We start from the raw sequence: 15,715 nt of genomic DNA, 5'->3' as shown, positions 1-15,715 counted from the left end.
CAAAAACCATATATATTTTTGAAAATACAACAAATGCAATTATTCCTAAAAGAGAGACCAGAGGATACAATACAACAGCGAGGCTACATCTACATCTGTGAGAACTTGGCAACTCACGAAGGGGTAAGATACAAGCTGCAGCCCAGCAGGACCTGAGCTCTCCCCTCATCCCAGCCCACTGGCAGGAGGAAAGGAGTTGGAGCGGGGAGGGAGTGAAAGCCCAGGACTGCTAAACAACCAGCTCTAGTAATGTGCACCAGGAGCGCAGACACACATTGCATGGTGCACTGGATATTAGGGAAATGGAAAAGTAAAATCTGTGAGTGGGTCCCTGCAGCTGGCTCCACTGGGTCAACAGAAAAGCGAGTGCTTTTTGAAAGTCTTAAAGGGAGAGCAGACTCACAACTGGACAGAATCATCCCAGCACACTCAGCCCAGCAGGCTGGGGATCCTGAGGAACTCCAGGTCCCCCAGCCCCCTGGGAGGCAGCACAGCTCTGAAGCCCCTCACAGCAATAAGCAACCTGCCTTTAATTCTCCCTCTGGTGCAGCCCTGCAACAGTAGCTGAACAGCCTGAGAGCAGCCACACCCACAGCAGCCACCCAGAGCCTCCTTCTGGCATGCAGCTGTCTGGGCCAGTCCCAGGGCTGCTGCCGGTGAGCAGCTGCCCAGCACAGAGGTAGCCAGGACAGGGCGCAAAGGGGCACCATTCTCACAGGAGAGCACACTCGGCATGCTGGCTACTCCCTGCAGGGCTCTGGGCTGCCCCAAGGGCTGCTCCTGGTGTGCAAGGAACTGACACAGACAGCGGAGAGGAGCAGGGGAACCAGCAGGCACTAAGGACTTTGTTCTCCCAGCTAACACATGTGTTACCTGCCTACGACTACCTCTATCACCATGAGAAGGCAGAAGAATTTGGTCCAGTCCAGAATCACCCAGACAAACACTGAGAGAGGAGGGCCTGGGAAGACAGATATAAACAATCATCCTGAAAAATAATTCAAAATAAAGGTCATAACCATGCTGATGGACCTGCAGAGAAATATACAAGAGCTAAAGGATCAAGTGAGGAGGGAGAATTCAGAAATAAAACAATCTCTGGAAGAACTTAAGAGCAGACTGGATGAGGTGCAAGAGACCATTAATGGTATAGAAATTAGAGAACAGGAATACAGAGAAGTTAAGGCAGAGAGAGATAAAAGGATATCCAGGAATGAAAGAATATTAAGAGAACTGTGTGACCAATCCAAATGAAACAATATTCACATTATAGGGGCACCAGAAGAAGAAGAGAGAGAAAAAGGGATAGAAAGTGTCTTTGAAGAAATAATTGCTGAAAAATTCCCCAAACTTGGGGAGGAAATAGTCTCTCAGACCATGGAAGCCCACAGATCTCCCAACACAAGGAACCCAAGGAGGACAATACCAAGACATATAATAATTAAAATGGCAAAGATCAAAGACAAGAACAGAGTATTAAAGGCAGCCAGAGAGAGAAAAAAGGTCACCTACAAAGGAAAACCCATAAGGCTATCATCAGACTTCTCAGCAGAAGCCTTACAGGCCAGAAGAGAATGGCATGATATATTTAATGTAATGAAACAGAAGGGCCTTGAACCAAGCATACTGTATCCAGCATGATTATCATTTAAATAAGAAGGAGGGATTAAAAGATTCCCAGACAAGCTAAAGTTCAGGGAATATGCCTCCCACAAACCACCTCTACAGGATATTTTAAAGGGACTGCTCTAGATGGAAGCACTCCTAAGGCTAAATAGATGTCACCAGAGAAAAGAAAATCACACCAAAGAAAGCAGACCAACCAAATACTAACTAAAGGCAAAAAAATAAAATCAACTATTCACAAAAGCAGTCAAAGGAAACACAAAACAATACAGAATAAAACAACTAACATATAGAAAGTGGAGGAGGAGTATTAAGAAGGGAGAAAAAGAACCATCAGACTGTGTTTATAATAGCTTAATAAGTGAGTTAAGTTAGACGGTTATATAGTAAAAAAGCTACCCTTGAACATTTGGTAACCACAAATCTAAAGCCTGCAATGGCAATAAGTACATATCTTTTAATAATCACCCTAATGTGAATGGACTGAATGCACCAATCAAAAGACACAGAGTAACAGAATAGATAAAAAAAGCAGGAACCATCTATATGCTGCTTACAAGAGACTCACCTCAAACCCAAAGACATGCACAGACTAAAAATCAAGGGATGGAAAATGATATTTCATGCAAACAATAGGGAGAAAAAAGCAGGTGTTGCAGTACTAGTATCAGACAAAATAGACTTCAAAACAAAGAAAGTAACAAAAGATAAAGAAGGACATTACATAATGATAAAGGGCTCAGTCCAACAAGAGGATATAATCATTATAAACATACATGCACCCAATACAGGAGCACCAACATATGTGAAACAAATACTAACAGAATTAAAGGAGGAAATAGACTTCAACACATCACTAACTCCAAAGGACAGATCCACCAGACAGAAAATAAGTAAGGACACAGAGGCACTGAACAACACACTAGAACAGATGAACCTAATAGACATCTCTAGAACTCTACATCCAAAAGCAACAGGATACACATTCTTCTCAAGTACACATGGAACATTCTCCAGAATAGACCACATACTAGGCCACAAAAAGAGCCTCAGTAAATTCAAAAAGACTGAAATCCTACCAACCAACTTTTCAGACCACAAAGGTATAAAACTAGAAATAAATTGTACAAAGAAAACAAAAAGGCTCACAAACACATGGAGGCTTAACAACATGCTCCTAAATAATCAATGGATCAATGATCAAATTAAAACAGAGATCAAGCAATATATGGAGACAAATGACAGCAACAGCACAAAGCCCCAACTTCAGTGGGATGCAGTGAAGGCAGTTCTAAGAGGAAAGTATATAGCAATCCAGGTATATTTAAAGAAGGAAGAACAATCCCAAATGAATAGTCTAAATTTACAGTTATTGAGACTGGAAAAAGAAGAACAAATGAGGCCCAAAGTCAGCAGAAGGAAGGACATAGTGAAGATCAGAAAAGAAATAAATAAAACTGAGAAGAATAAAACAACAGAAATAATCGGTGAAACCAAGAGTTGGTTCATTGAGAAAATAAACAGAATGGATATACCCCTAGCCAGATTTATTAAGAGAAAAAGAGAATCAACACACATCAACAGAATTAGAAACAAGAAAGGAAACATCATGACAGACTTCACAGAAATACAAAGAATCATTAGAGAGTACTATGAGAATCTATATGCTAACAAGCTGGAAAACCTAAAAGAATTGCACAACTTCCTAGAAAAATACAACCTTCCAAGACTGACCAAGGAAGAAACAGAAAATCTAAACAGACCAATTACCAGCAATGAAATTGAATTGGTAATCAAAAAACTACCAAGAACAAAACCCAAACACTGGATGGATTCACCTCTGAATTTTATCAGACATATAGAGGAGACATAGCACTCATTCTCCTTTAAGTTTTTCAAAAAATAGAAGAGGAGGAGATACATCCAAACTCATTCTATGAAGCCAGCATCACTCTAATACTAAAACCAGGCAAAGACCCCACCAAAAAAGAAAATTACAGACCAATATCCCTGATGAACATAGATACAAACAAAATATTAGCAAACCGAATTCAAAAATACATCAAGAGGATCATACACTGCGATCAAGTGGGATTCATCCCAGGGAAGCAAGGATGGTACAACATTCGAAAATCCACCAACATCATCCACCACATCAACAAAAGAAGGACAAAAACCACATGATCATCTCCATAGTTGCTAAAAAAACGAATATTCAACAAAATTCAACATCTATTCAGGATAAATACTCTCAACAAAATGGGTATAGAGGGCAAGTACCTCAACATAATAAAGGCCATATATGATAAACCCACAGCCAGCATTATACTTAACAGCAACAAACTGAAAGCCTTTCCTCTAAGATTGGGAACAAGACAGGGATGCACACTCTCCCCACTTTTATTCAACATAGTACTGGAGGTCCTAGCCATGCCAATCAGACAAAATAAAGAAATACAAGGCATCCAGATTCATAAAGAAGAAGTCAAACTGTCATTATTTGCAGATGACATATTGTACATAAAAAACCCTAAAGACTCCATTCCAAAACCACTAGAACAAATATCTGAATTCAGCAAAGTTGCAGGATACAAAATTAGCACACAGAAATCTGTGGCATTCCAATACACTAATGATGAACTAGCAGAAAGAGAAATCAGGAAAACAATTACATTCACAATTGATTCAAAAAGAATAAAATACCTAAGAATAAACCTAACCAAAGAAGTAAAAGACCTGTACACTGAAAACTACAAGACACTCTTCAGAGAAATTAAAGAGGACACTAACAAATGGAAACTCTTCCCATGCTCTTGGCTAGGAAGAATTAATATTGTCAAAATGGCCATCCTGCCTAAAGCAATCTACAGATTCAATGCAATCCCTATCAAAATACCAACAGCATTCTTCAATGAACTGGAACAAATAGTTCTAAAATTCAAATGGAACTACAAAAGACCCCGAACAGCCAAAGCAATCCTGAGAAGGAAGAATAAAGCAGGGGGGATCTCGCTTCCCAACTTCAAGCTCTACTACAAAGTCACAGTAATCAAGACAATTTGGTACTGGCACAAGGACAGACCCATAGACCAATGGAACAGAATAGAGAGTCCAGATATTAATCTGAGTATATATGGTCAACTAATATACGACAAAGGAGCCATGGACATACAATGGTGAAATGACAGTCTCTTCAACAGCTGGTGTTGGCAAAACTGGACAGCTACATGTAGGAGAATGAAACTGGATCATTGTCTAACCCCATACACAAAATTAAACTCAAAATGGATCAAAGACCTGAATGTAAGTCATGAAACCATAAAACTCTTAGATGAAAACATTGTCAAAATTCTCTTGGACATAAACATGAGCAACTTCTTCATGAACATATCTCCCCAGACAAGGGAAACAAAAGCAAAAATGAACAAGTGGGACTATACCAAACTAAAAGGCTTCTGTACAGCAAAGTACACCATCAGTAGAATAAAAAGGTATCCTACAGTATGGTAGAATATATTCATAAATTACATATCAAATAAGGGGTTGACATCCAAAATATATAAAGGGCTCATGCACCTCAACAAACAAAAAGCAAATAATTGAATTAAAGAATGGGCAGAGGATCTGAACAGATACTTCTCCAAAGTAGAAAGTCAGATGGCCAACAGGCACATGAAAAGATGCTCCACATTGCTAATCATCAGAGAAATGCAAATTAAAACCACAATGAGATATCAGTTCACAGCAGTAAGGATCGCCACCATCCAAAAGACAAACAACAACAAATGTTGGCAAGGTTGTGGAGAAAGGGGAACCCTCCTGCACTGCTGGTGGGAATGTAAACTTGTTCAACCATTGTGGAAAACAGTATGGAGATTTCTCAGAAAACTCAAAATAGAAATACCATTTGACCCAGGAATTCCACTTCTAGGAATTTACCCTAAGAATGCAGGAGCCCAGTTTGAAAAAGACATATGCACCCCCATGTTTGTCGCAGCACCATTTACAATAGCCAAGAAAGGGAAGCAACCTAAGTGTCCATCAGCAGATGAATGGATAAAGAAGAGGTGGTACATATACATAATGGGATATTATTCAGCCATAAGAAGAAAACAAATCCTACCATTTGCAACAACACGGATGGAGCTAGAGGGTATTATGCTCAGTGAAATAAGACAGGCGGAGAAAGACAAGTATCAAATGATTTCACTCATCTGTGGAGTATAAGAACAAAGAAAAAAACTGAGGGAACAAAACAGTAGCAGACTCACAGAACCCAAGAATGGACTAACAGTTACCAAAGGGAAAGGGGTGACTGGGGAGGATGGGTGGGAAGGAATGGATAAGGGGGGAAGGAAAAAAAGGGGGGGCACCATGATTAGCATGTATAATGTGGGGGGGTACACGGGGAGGACTGTACAACACAGAGAAGACAAGTAATGATTCTACAGCATCTTACTATTCTGATGGACAGTGACTGTAATGGGGTAAGTGGGGGGTACTTGGTGAAGGGGGGAGTCTAGTAAACATAATGTTCCTCATGTAATTGTAGATTAATGATACCAAAATAAAAATATAAGAAAAAGAAGAGGAAAGCCCTAGGACAAGTCATAGCAAAGTATATTGAGCAGATCAGAGAGGGACGGGCTTCTCCCTCTGAGGGTGACTTATTTTACAGTCACTGAAGAATTCAACAGGAGTGATGTAAACCAAGGAATTGTTTAAACAGACAAGATGGTAGCATTTTGTAGGACACATTGAGGGGAGAACATCATTGAGGAATCTACTACAATGGGCCAGATGTGAAGTAACAAGGACCCAAGCTCAAGGCGGGTCTATGGAAATGAAAGGAAGGGATGGCTGTAAGCTGAGCAACTCCAGATAAATGCCTGTTCTGGCTGTGACTGTGGCTGAAGGAGAAGGAACAGCCAAGGAGTGATTTCAGTCTTTTCAGCCCTGATGTCTGGCCAGAAACAGTGACTGAGGCCAGTGTGGACCAAATCACTTGACTGGGCTCATACTTAGTCAATGGCGGGGTAGCCTGCACATATTTGGAATCTCAGCTCAGCCTTTCTTCCGCATACATCATGCTGCCTCATGATGTTTCATGCAAAACTCCTGAGTTATAACATACCAGCACACCACGATAACTCTAAAATCATGTGGCACATCTTATAACAGCAAAAAGAGAGCAATTCTCCTTCTGATTCTGAAGTTTTAATTGAAATAAGTGGCTTTATAAGAAATCTTTTTTTTCAAATCCTAATATGATTATTTTTAATGTCATAATTATAGACATTTTTCTCAACAGAAACTCTATATGGTGCCTCATTCTGCAGATAGAGTAATTTCTCCCAAGTCCTCATTCTTCATGATTCTAAACGTTCTTTGGAGCAGGGTTCCTCAACTTTGGCTTTATTGATATTTGGGGCCAGATAATTCTTTCTTGTGGTGCTCTCCTGTGCATGGCAGAATGTTTAGCAGCACCCCGACCTCTACACACTAGATGCCAGCAGCACCCCCACCCAGCTGTCACCATCAAAAATGTTTCCAGACATTGCCAAAAGTTCCCTGGGGGACAAACTCATTCCTAGTGAAGAACCACTGCCTTAAGAGATATTTTTTAAAGTATATTAATGATATCATTTCCATTTAATAGTCCTCCTATTGGGCAAAAACAAGTTTTCTCTCAGGATGGTGGTTTTCTTGCACATGGGGGGAGTTGGGGAGAGTTGGAAAGATAAGACTTGATCACCAGTTATTAGGTTTTACTTCAAAGTTCCCCTCAATAGGACATCACAACATCTGGAACCCAATGGAAGGTGGGATCTTTAAGAAACATGACAACAAACTGCTTTCCATGAACCCACTCTTCATGTAATGCCAATTAAATTCTTTTTTAGCTGTTTAGAAGGGATGTCTCTCAGAACAAATAAAATTGCAGCCACCTTCAGCAAATTTCAATGCCTGAGTTATAAGACCTCCAAAGGGTCTCACAGTGGAGGACAGAGCTGATCCCTGTAATAGCCCTGGTCTATTAAATAGAACCAAGGAAATGGCTCTTCATCTGAGAAAGACATGGCTATTACTATACACTGATCTACTCCCCGAAACAGGCAGGCCTAGAAGGAAGTAAAATAACTGATGAGCCATAATGTGCCATCAACATCAACTTCTGTAACTTCATCTTTCGGATTCATCAGGAATTGAGTAAAGAAAAAGGGACCTGTTACATTTAATCCTAAACTGACAAGACATTTGTATTTATGCAGCAAGAAGTTACATCTGCCAACCAGGCTCCTGCCTCCCTTAAGTAAAAGCTTCGTGACAGCTCTTCTGTTTACTCAATCGCAGGCTGCTTTCTGGTCTCACTTGCTTTCCTATATATTTATATTGAAAAAATACATTCTCAGCAGCTTTTAGGCCCTTAAATGCATTTCAAGAGGAGACCAACCCCAATCACTGTTACTTAATTAACACAATTGTGAAGACTTCAATCTAGCTACACAATAGCTTTCCTGACCTTGCAGAAGGAGGCATGACTTCATTATTGAGTATATTGTTTCCTATAAACATATAAAACCCCTACAATAACAATCCCATCAGCTGAAATGAAGTTATCTGAGAACAGAATTAAACTCTAAATGACCTTTTGCTCTACTCCGTAGCCCCCTATTAATAATTTCTAATCTAATCACTGTGGATAAATGTACTAAGGCTGGTCATGCCAGGCACAGGGCCAGCCCAGCCAATTGCCGTCCATCTGATTCATTCCAGTCCAGAGCTTGTCTGGAAAAGACGCATCCCTCGCTGAGAGGCCACTGCCTGATTTCCTCTTTTGTTATCTTTCAGCGGCAAAGTCATGTCCTTGTAACTGATAGACACGTTTCTTTGTAAATAACCCTGGAGTGACTGATAGAGCTTTTGCCAGACAAAGGCAGAAAATAGCAAGGCATTACTCATGCCAAGCTGGAGAACACTGTGTCACGGCTGACAAATTTATGGGAGATATGAGCTCACCTTTTGCACAAATATATACTTTCCTGGCAAATTCATCACATGCTTTAATGGCCCTGTACTGCATTTGTCAGCTGTCTGTCCCTGTGCCTTGTTGCCTCTGGTTTCCTGTCAAGGATTGTTTGTTGAAATCATCTAGCAGCTCCATTCTTCAGCAGTGAGACCCAAGAAAGATCAATGATGACACCTGTATTGATAATATTTTACCTTCAACTATTTGGCTGATAAATCATTTTAACAATGCTGATATGCTTATTGAGTGTCTACCGGCATCAAGATTATACGGAAAGTAGTGCCAGCTTAAATCTTTGCTTTGTTGGTCTGGATTATATTTTTCTTTTCATTTTCCCATAATTAAATGTGCCATGGAACAGATTTGACTTCCCCCCCTCAATAGAGAACATGTGAAAACAGGAGAAGAGGTGACCTTGCACTTCCACACATTGATTTGTTTAAGAAAAGAAAAAGAAATGGCAGCCTCATGGTGATCCTTGGTCAAGGTGGTGGTCGTCAGAAGGGAGAACAAGGGGGTTCCTGGGGTCCCAGTGACGCTCTGTTTCCTGACCTGGGTGTTAGGGACAAAGATGTGTTCATTTGTGAACATTCTCTGAGCTCTTCCCTACAGTATGGGCATCCTGTCTCTATGTTACACTTCAGAAAAACTTACACAAAAAATTAGCAAACATATCACACACACATACATGCATACACATATAAATATACAGGTTTGATTCAGGGTTTGCTACTCTGAAGCTCTATATTACCTATAATCCCTTCAGTTTCTCTCTATTAATATCATTTGTCTAACGTGGAAATTATGTCCAAGTATCTTGGAGGGTGATCATTCCACAGCCACCACCCACAGAATTTCAAAGAAAACATTAGGGCTCTCAGATTCCTTAACCTTTACCTTCTCTGTAGGACACTTCTGTCATAGACGCCAAGGTCTCTATGAGGGACCAGAAAGAACTAAGGTATGGATAAGAAGAGATAAATTCTCCCTTAATTTCCCACTCAAATTACTTTTGATTCAAATCATGCACTCAATCTGTCTCCAGAAACATTCAGATACACACATTCAGACGAAAAGTGAAAAAGTCAAATACCTGAATTGACTGCGTTACTATTGGAAACACCTGGATAATTGGGTGGCCCACATAGACACTTCTTGTCACTGACCACAAACTGTATCATGAGCAGCTCCTCCACCTTCAAGGGAGTCTGGGAGAGAGACCATTTAACTTCTTCAGCTTCCATAGTAGAGGCCGATGATGAGGTGACATTTGGGAATGAGTGCCGATCCGGCCAGACAAGTGAAAGCTGGAGTAGGCCACCGGTGAAACGGATATACAGGAAACGTCCGCGGAAGAATGGTTTAAATTAGTGATTTCTGCCTCAGATGCTCACTGCAGTCACCTTGTTATCACCCATAAAGATTTGGATTTAACTGGTCTTGGGTGTGGTCTCAGCATCAGGATCTTTAAGAGCTCCCTTAAGTGATTCTAATGCTCAGCCAAGACTGAGAGCTTCTGATTTAAACAGATACCTATAAAGATTTGTATGCCCAAAGAAAAGAGCAAAGTATTAGATGGATCATCCTCAGCCATAGCTTTTGTGGATTTGAAGTTGAAGACTACACAAAGGTTTAAAAAAGAGCTCAGAGGTGGAAAAAGAATGAGAGTCTGGAAAAACTATCCCCTGATTTTGCCAACACCTAAGTGACAAATGGGCATTAGATAGAACATGAACAAGTTTATTTTTAAAGTGCTGTGTTGATTAGTAAGCACTTAATTTAATACTGGCATCTGTTGGCCTAAGAGGGGACCAATCTCATTTCTATAATTAATTGGAAAATTTTGTCACTGTCCTGTACTCACATTCTAGCTCCCCCACTTCCTGCCTGTGGTCTCGTGCAAAACACAGACTTCTCTGAAAGCCTAAGTTTTCCCATTTATAAAATGGGAGAAATGATTGAATCTACTTCAAAAGGCCTCTACCTCATAGAGACCTTAGAGTCCATGACAAGAGTATCCTGCAGAGTAGGTAAAGGCCAAGAATTTGAGAACCTTAAGATTTTCTTTGAAATTCTGTAAGCAGTGACAGATAATCTGGAAATGTCCAGCCTATAATTCCAATGTGACCATTGTCCCTGGCATCACACCAGCGTGCTCATTTACAAGCATCAGTGTTACCGAGAAAGAATTAGGAGGAACTGGATCTGAAAGCACTGAGGTGACAGTGAAGTAACTGTTATCATATGTGGCTTATGATCAACCTTATGATCAACCACTATTCAATTATCCAGAAGCAAAATATTTCAAAATAGTTATAAAATGTTGCTGGAGGGACTTAAGTGAAATATGATAAAAATGGGTAACTCTGAAGGCAACAAAACATGACAATATGTTAGTACAGGAAGCCATGGCCTCTCCTTCTCAAAAGATCTGCTTTAACAGGAGATATTTTTGTCTTTTTAGAATAGTGTAAGCCAGGAGTGTGGTGAGTACACTAACTTTCAACATCCTTTTTAGCTTAATGAATCAACAGTTGCTACCCGAGGATAGTAACTCAGAGAAATGAAGCTCAGATTGCAGTTTGAAAGTGATGCTTCCTCACTTGCTGAGACCACTGACTTGTTTGTAAATACTATTGCAAAACCTGCATTTCCTCCGGAACGTGAGCGGCCTTGGCCTGAACAAGTGAAAGTAGAAAACTCACCCTGTAAATGCGGCCCCCCTAGGTGTCTGGCTGGAATGGGGGCCGCATATTCTGTTTGTCGGGCCTGGGCTCTTCCTTCCCGTCTGGGTGCCATGCAGCGTTAGGTCCACACCATCCAGGGCCACTAGGGGTTTTGCTCCCACATTTCAAGCACTCTTTAAATAAGAGACCTTATCGGACTCTACCGTGTCTGGCAGAGAGTAGGTGCTCAATAAATACTTGTGGAATGAGCCTCAGCATTCTGATGAAAAGAGACTCCTTTGTTCTTTGGACCACTGGTTTTACCATTTACTAAACAGCCTGTGGCTTCCTAGTCTGACAAATGTATAGCACCTGTTTATGCCTTTCTCACCCATAGGTTTCAGCAAAATACCTGTGGCAATACTTACAGGAGATGGCCAGAAGGACCCATCCATTCCAGCAAGTGCCTCTGGTCTGAAAGGTACAAATCGGAACTTTCACCACCTTCCGTCTGGCACTCACTGGTGGCACCAACACCTCAAAAGCCCTGCTTGGGCCATTTGTCACCTGTGGACACACACAGACCACTGACAGAAAGTGGCATTTCTGAACCAGCTTGAATGACCTGCCTACATGTGTAGACAGCCATGGTCTTTTTCTCCATATTGGATATGCTGATTTCAATGTGGTTCCTATTATGCTGTTATTTTCTCTTTAAAAGTAAAATTTCTTTCCTAAAGCTGAAAATTTCTGACATGATTTCATATCTATTCTTTCCCTTGGCCATCCAAAAAGGCTGCTCACAATCTGAATATTACTCAGCACATAATAAAAGAAAAAAATCTTTATTATTATTATTACTGTTCATTTTCCTTAGACTCCCAAGGAATATTTTATATAATTTAGAGTAAGCCATTAGAAGGAAATCATTACTTTCAATGCGGTTCTTCCTACAGATGTATAGATTGAGAGATCCTGCTCTGTCTGTCCTGGAAATGGGTGCTAGACTTTAAGAACAGTGAATTTTCCTTAAACCACATGAAATTATCACTAAGATGTAATCAGTTATAGGCATAAAGCTGTGAGACTCTTGTCATTTTTCCCTACAGTATTTTTCCAGGTTCTCACCAGCAAAGCTGAAATTTCTTTACCATTATTTTTCCTTTCCAGTATTAATGAAGAAAAATTATGGACCTTCCTGATGGTATTCCCAAGTGACAAACATGGACCCAACACCCCACACAACAGAAGAAAAAAACAGAAAATAATTATCCCATTATAGATCCTTCTCAAAAATATCAGGTTCTTAACATACCTTACAAACATTATACCCCATATTAGTCATCTTTCTTATGTATGAATCTTATCTTCTCATATTATAATCTTCTTGAGGAGAAGGGACCCCATTTATTGAGAAAAAAACATAGCCCATTATGTATTTTATTACATGTATTACCAACAGCGCTGTGGTCTTTACCGATGAGGAAAGGGTGGGAGGTGTGAGTCATTCTTCCAAATGCACACAGTGACTGTGTAATGCTTCCCCACCCTCAGCCTGAGCTTGTCCAGACACCCGTGAAGGTTTACTAAGCGACACAGTCCAGCGTCAATAATCGTCATCAAGAGATTAGGGCTATGAGCCTGGTATTACCAGAATGTCTGTTACTTGAGTATGCCTGAGACTTCTGGAGTCATCTTTGACCTTAAGAACAGCCTTAGCTTTAAATGTCAACATTGGCTCTGGCTTCCATCCCACAAATTTTTAAAAACTTAGTGTCCTCTGCCCCACCCCAATATTCATTATTCATTTAAATTCAGTGCTTATTGAGTGCCTCTGTGTGCTAGACATTATTCTACCTGCTTGAGAAAGCATGCCCAACAAGACAGAAAAAGTCCCTTCCCCCACTGAGTTTATACTCTAGTGAGGTTAATTGTCAATTGCTGCATAACAAATTACCCTCAAACCTAGTGACTTCAAACATTCAAACAATGCACATCTATTGTCTCATGGTTTCTGAGGGTTAGCTTGCAGCCTCTGACTCTGGGGTGGTTTAGATGGAGGGCCTCTGACTGAGGGTCACAGGCTACAAAGTGTCAGTGGAGACTAGGTCATCTCAGGGCCCACGTAGTTGAGGACCCAGTTCCAGGCTCACTCATGTGGCTGTTCATAGGCCTCAGCTCCTTGCTGGCTGTTGGCCAGAGACACTAGTGCCTTGCGACACGGGCCGCTACATGGGCCTCTTCATAGGTGACTCACAACATGGCAATTAGCTGCCTCTGGAGCAATAACTCCCAGACAAGAAGTGAGATAGGGCAAGGGCAGGTAAGATGGAAGCCACAGTCTTTTTGTAACCTAGTCTCATCACTTTTGATGAATTGTATTCATTAGAAAGGAGTTACTAGAGCAGCTGACATTCAAAATGGCAGGAATTTACACAAGGACCTAAGTAAATGCCAGAAGACAGGGATCACTGAGGGCCATTTAGGAAGCTGTTGACCACAGAGAAACAGACAGTAAATAAATAAATAAATAAATAAATAAATAAATAAATAAATAAATAAATAAATAAATAAATAAATAAATGAAAATTGAAGGTGATTATGAATAAAAAAGAAGCAAGGTATAGACTGAAAAGTAAAGGGTTGAGGGACAAGTATTTAAAATAGGATAGTCAAGGAAGGTCTCTTTGTAAAGTTGACATATAAACTAAGTTCTGAATGATGTTTGGAAACCAGCTATGTCAGAATCTGGGCAAAGAGCATACCAGGCCGAGGCGTTGCAAAGTGTGAAACTGTGAGATGGTAAGGAGCATGGCATGTTGCAGAAATGACAAGGTGGCCCATGTGGGCAGATCAGAAGGATGGAGATGAAGAGGGGAAGAAAGGAGGTCAGAGGGTCAGCCATGAGTCAGAGCAAAGAAGATCTTTTTGATTGATCAAGGCCAAGAATTTGGACTTTGTTCTCAAAGGGATGGGAAGCCATCACAGCCTGGATGCTCTCTTATATTCCATTGGTCTATGTGTCTGTGTTTATGGCAATACCAAACTGTTTCAATTACTACAGCTTTGTAATATAATTTGAAATCAGGAAATAGGATGCCTCGAGCTCTGTTCTTCTTGCTCAAGATTGTTTTAGCTATTCAGGGTCTTTTGTGGTTTTATAAGAATTTCAGGACTTTTTTTTCCACTTTAGGGAAAATGCCATAAAATTTTGAAGGGATTGCTTTGAATCTGTAGATTGCTTTGGGTAGTATGGACATTTTAACATTGTTAATTCTTCCAATCCATGAACACAGATATCTTTCCATTTATTTTGCATCATTCTTTTAGATCCTGACTTAGGGTTTAACTTTTCACAGCCAAAATACCCCTCTGATGTATTTTGCCAAATATCATCAAGAGGAACTATAATTTCCTAATTGGGACACTTAGATTCTGTTTTTTGGACCTATCTGATATTTGGTGGGAAGGTTATAAGATAAGGGAAGGGATAGGCTGGAAAGGACTTCAGAAGCACTGGCTGAGCATGCACCACTCCTTAGAGAAGGAAAAAGTTGAAAGAAGCTTTATGCAAAACAGTTCCAGCAACAATATTTTCTTGTCAATATATACTTTTAGTGTTTAGTATCTTTTATTACCCAGAGAGCACAAAGCCCCTATCTACATGAAAGTCATAATCATTCCACTTCTCCCAACCCCTAACTCCCACACATTTTGGCAGCCTAATACATTCTAGTCACTGTAAACTCAATTTTCCAGAAAATTTCAAGAAAACTAATTTACTTCCCTCTTCAACCATTTATACGCATTTTGGCTTACTGTATTAAGAGTTTAGGTAGAGTGTTCGTTCAGATTCTGTTAATGATGTCACACTTCAGAAGAATAAAATGATTGAAGAGGAATTAATTTCCGATTCATGCAGCAATAAATTGAGGCATGTTGACTTGGTCATTAGTTTTGCCAAGAACTTTTGCTGCCAGATTTTATTTACAAAATGTCATCATTTTCCAAAATATGATCATTTCCCTTTTCAGATTGTGCCTTCTGACTAGTGCAGGTAATTTGGGGAAGATTTACACATAATGATAGTCCAAATCCCTTCATTTATAAAAATTGCATATTACTTGGCTCATTAATGGTTGTTGAAAATGCAAGTCTAGTAAAATCATAAGAGCTTTTACCTGGTGAATTTAATTGCTGAAACCAAGTTGGACCTATTCCTAAACATTATCTGGAGACAATCAATCCAGGGGCTGGGTATTCCTCAAGGCAAATATTGGGAAGGCTCTGCCCTGACTGGACAGGAATCTGATGTTATGAATTTACCATCTCAGGGCTCTACATCACTCACTGGACTTGGGTGCAGTCACCAACTAGTTTATTCACCTCCATT

General features: G+C 40.2%; 1 long non-coding RNA gene across 6 annotated transcripts in view; it reads right to left on the bottom strand.

The window, feature by feature from the left end:
* LOC118973099 (uncharacterized) overlaps positions 1-10,342 on the bottom strand; it is a 36,234-nt gene extending 25,892 nt beyond the window's left edge. For 2 of the 6 annotated variants that reach the window (XR_012120908.1, XR_012120900.1), the window contains exon 1: positions 9,750-10,341. This is a non-coding gene — a long non-coding RNA (uncharacterized lncRNA). Of the gene's footprint in view, positions 1-9,749 lie in introns of all 6 variants that reach the window. The other 4 variants (XR_012120897.1, XR_012120910.1, XR_012120904.1 and 1 more) reach the window with 4 other exon arrangements.
* Between the last annotated feature and the right edge of the window lie 5,373 nt (positions 10,343-15,715).

Source organism: Manis javanica, chromosome 1 (assembly GCF_040802235.1).
Source record: "Manis javanica isolate MJ-LG chromosome 1, MJ_LKY, whole genome shotgun sequence".
Lineage (NCBI taxonomy): Eukaryota > Metazoa > Chordata > Mammalia > Pholidota > Manidae > Manis > Manis javanica.
Note: the sequence above shows the minus strand (reverse complement) of the source record. Positions and strands in the feature narration are given on the sequence as shown.